Raw genomic sequence first — 4,124 nt, forward strand, 5'->3', positions numbered from 1 at the left:
AATCTATAATATGATGCAGATGCTTACTCTTAAGATAATTTTCAACTTGGGGATACCTTACTAAATGTCTACACGGTAAGGTATCATTGTTGGTCCTTGTCGACAATACTAAATAGCTTCAAAATGTCTTCCTATTTAATGAAAACAAACAAATTATCATAATAACTCAATTGTAAAACAATATTTTTTAAAACTGATATACTTAACGAATTAACCAAAATTTGCACATACCATGACTTTACGTTGGTCGATCGTGGCACAGTCACTAAGTGCATAGACGCCCTTGCAGTCCTTGACATGGAGCCACTCATCGGTTGCTACAGCCCGTCTATGGCCCTACATATGGAGAACCTGCAATTGTAACCGAGAGGAAAAATTATGAGTACCTCACTTTAGAACATCTAGATAGTCTCGAGTTCATTGACAGACACGACCAATTTGTTGCATGAAATCCCTTATAAAAGGAGGGAGGCGAATACCATTTGATCATACAACCATCCCATATTGCATAGGGGGAATTTCTTCATTCGATTTATTCTTAAGAGAAAATAGCCTCATCAGAGACACCAATGACACGATTTTCTGTTAACACTGTTATCTTGTGGACTTTAGCTCAACAAGCGAACTTATGCTTCCATCGCAATTACAAAACCAAATAGGTAAGAGTTCGAATGGCTTATTATGATGCTAAAATAGTTAGAAGATCTCTAATTCGAACCTAAAAAAGATGATAGCTAAAAAGATTACCAAAGTGAGAGAACCCGAAAATTCTATCCTTTTTACTGATATCAAAATGGACACTCTAAATAGGGAACCCATTTGAACCTTATTTATAAAAACATATTTACAACATGAAGAACCCAACAACCCATTAAACTCTATTTATGAAAATCATATTTATAAAATCCGCGAAGGAAATACCATATAGACAACCGTGTTGATGACAAATTTTAGAACATCTAGATAGTCTCAAGTTCATTAACAAACATGACAAATTTGTTTCATTAAATCCCTTATAACATAAGGGATGCGGATACCAGTTGATCATACAACCATCCCACATGTCAGAGGAGAAATCTCTTCGTTCGATTTATTCTTAAGAGAAAATAGCCTCATCAAAGACCCCAATAACACGATATCCTGTTAACACTTCGATGCCATCTTGTTGACTTTAGCTGAGCAAGCGAACTTATGCTTCCATCGAAATTACAAACCAAATAGATAAGCATTCGAATGGATGATTAGGATGCTTAAATAGTTAGAAAACCTCTAAATCGAACCTAAAAAAGATGGTAGCTAAAAAGATTACGAAAGTGAGAGGCCCCGAAATTTCTAGTCTTTTTACAACATATTTACAACATCAAGAACCCAACAACCCATTAAACCCTATTTATGAAAATCATATTTATAAAAGCGGATAACCCGTAAATCTCTTTCATCTAAAGAACAAATGATATGATAAACAGAACCAACTCAATCATTAAAATAGGTAATACTGAAAATATTCAAGGACATCATAATTCAAAAACTATAACATTCAAAAAAGAAAACGCATACATTAATAAAATCAACATAAACTGAAAATGAGATCTCCATCAGTATGAGGTTAAGAATTTTTTAATTAAATATGAAATCTTATTGAGCCAAATTAAAAGAAAGCAGTATGAGGTTAAGAAACGATTTGAAACTCTTCCAGATATATCTCATCAGTCCCTTATTAAATATAATTAACAAATCAAAAGAAAGCAGAAGAAGTATACCTGATATGCTTTCGGTGACTGATCAGCAGCCTCTTTCCTGAAACCTATCAATGATATAACCTTGTTGCAGCCGTAGTGAGAGAGCGACTTCAGCCAAATTAGGCTCAGAAATTTTGGTACCCCTAATACTGAAATATTCTAACCAAACTAAATCAAAACCCTAACCCTGGGAGTAATGGGAGAAAAATAGAATTGTACCAAGAGCGAAGACAGAAAATGATATGAAGAGATGGACAAGTGAAGCTAACCTATTTAGATAAGAGAGAAAGTCACTATTCCCGCGAAAAAGAAAAGAAAAATAAGAATCACGAGGGAAATGAACCGTTGAATGCATCTGTTACGAGTGAGGGGGTAACAAAGTGTTTGATTGATGCATTATCGGAATCCGTTGGATTTCATTCGAGTTGGAAGATTGAAGGGGTAAATTTATTTTGTCCTTATCACATTATTTATGTCCTAATCAGATTATATTTGTCCTAGTCAGATTTTATGTAATTATTATGTCCTAGTCATATTGACCTCATTTGTGTATAACTTTTACTTGTCTCGCATATGTGATGAATGGAATAAAACAAATACAACTCGGACACAAATGCGATAATATCTAACGTTTGAAAAGAAATTCAAATCTCAAGCGTGAACTCCAACCTTCATGTGGTTGAGAAATCTGATACATTTCTTCGTCCAATAAGTCTAAATTACAAATTTGGAAAAAGTAAATGATAAAAATAAAATACAAGCCTTAGCTTCTTTGTGTCTACAATCATATACATGTTATGAATAAAATACTGAAGATCCCAATATGACCTTATTGAATCAGTTTCTGTTTTATCCTTATTACTAAGTCTATTTTTAGTTGTAGACCATGAAATTGATCTTAAAGTGTCTCAAGGTAAAATTGAAAACCCTTTTGAACATCTCGTACAAAATTTTATATGATATGTGACTTGAGAAGGAGAAAAAAATTCAAATATCGGATGATTATCTACCTATTACTGCAAGTACAAATGCTATTATTCATGCTTTAATGAAGATTATCCATTAACAATCTATTTTACCGTACTTAGAAGAGAAATTTTGTTTAAAAACCTTCCGATCTCCTTTTTATGCATGTTTTTCTACAGTGTCCTTAATACATATGCATGTTTTTTCCCATGATAAAGTTGTGGGTGTTTTGGGGCTTAAATTTTTTTTCAAACCCTTTCAATCTCCATTTCATGTTTTTTAGTTGGTTTGATTTTTTTCTATTAACGACAAGGAAATGAAACGTAAAGAAGAAAAGCAGTAGTTAAGACATGCACTTACTATTCCTTTCTTAGTGATCCTTCGGATGGGCTTCCTGCAAGTGAAGAAGCAGCAGCTGCTGCAACAACACGTACCCTGGGAATAAACATAAAGAAGACTTACTATTTTAAACAACTACAAGTTCACTACTAAAGAGAATGAGAAAAATTCTTATGCAACCATTCGTCCATTGTGAATTTGTCACGATGGTAAAATAAACCATCTTTAGTCCGATTACCTTTTGTGTAGGTCAACATATTCATCCCTCTCATCTATAATTTCTTCCTGCATCAGTATAAAACCATAATAATATCATGTGTAAGACAATAGTTCGAACAAAATTAATATATATTATATACATATATATATATTATATTATATTATATATATATATGTGTGTGTGTATATATATATATCCACGCAGATATAAGTGTTATGATTGTTAATGAGTACAGCGGTTAATTTATTGTATAATCCCGTCCCAAGTATGCTAAAGTCTACCAAGCCTTTCAGAGATATCCTGAATAAAGTGATTGTAATGATTGATAGCAATGCATTTAACTTTTTTCTCGGCAATTTTGTGTTGCAGAATACTCCTCTAAAGAGCTTAACATTATCTTGAAAAAAAACGACCGGTTAGTTGAATATTCCAGATCGAAGAACATGCATGCATGAGAGGAGAGAACCATGGAATTTAAGAACTGGAGTACCATGTTCATTACCTGCAGAAGTTCTTAAAATACATCTTCCAAGGTGATGATACCAATCACTTTTCCATCTTCAATATCTTCCGCATATACATTTGTTCCATCTCTTTGTTGGAATGAAACCAGGACGTTTGTTTAGATTGGACTTGAAAGTTTTTGAATGTGGATGGCAACTGACTCTGTGTTTTTATCCTGCAAGGTAAAAGCTCAAATTCAAACTTATAATATGATTATCAGAAGCTTTAAAAAAAATAACCTTCCGTCTTTTCAAATTTCACTTATATATATATAATGAAATTAGTTGAAAGAAAACAATTTTAAGAAAAATGGTTGCATGTGCATTAACTTTTTAGGAACATGTCGATTTTAATAC

At 32.8% G+C, this 4,124-nt stretch overlaps 1 long non-coding RNA gene across 1 annotated transcript; it reads right to left on the reverse strand.

Moving 5' to 3' along the window:
• Nucleotides 1-241: 241 nt before the first annotated feature.
• Nucleotides 242-3,313, reverse strand: LOC147556545 (uncharacterized). The gene is made up of 3 exons (XR_015234917.1): nucleotides 3,066-3,313; nucleotides 1,761-1,888; nucleotides 242-351 (listed from the first exon to the last, which is right to left on the reverse strand). It is a non-coding gene; the product is annotated as an uncharacterized LOC147556545 (long non-coding RNA).
• Between the last annotated feature and the right edge of the window lie 811 nt (nucleotides 3,314-4,124).

The sequence above is a fragment of the Eschscholzia californica genome, unplaced genomic scaffold (assembly GCF_041429995.1).
Source record: "Eschscholzia californica isolate CP2 unplaced genomic scaffold, dmEscCali1.0.p SCAF_2, whole genome shotgun sequence".
Classification (NCBI taxonomy): Eukaryota; Viridiplantae; Streptophyta; class Magnoliopsida; order Ranunculales; family Papaveraceae; genus Eschscholzia; species Eschscholzia californica.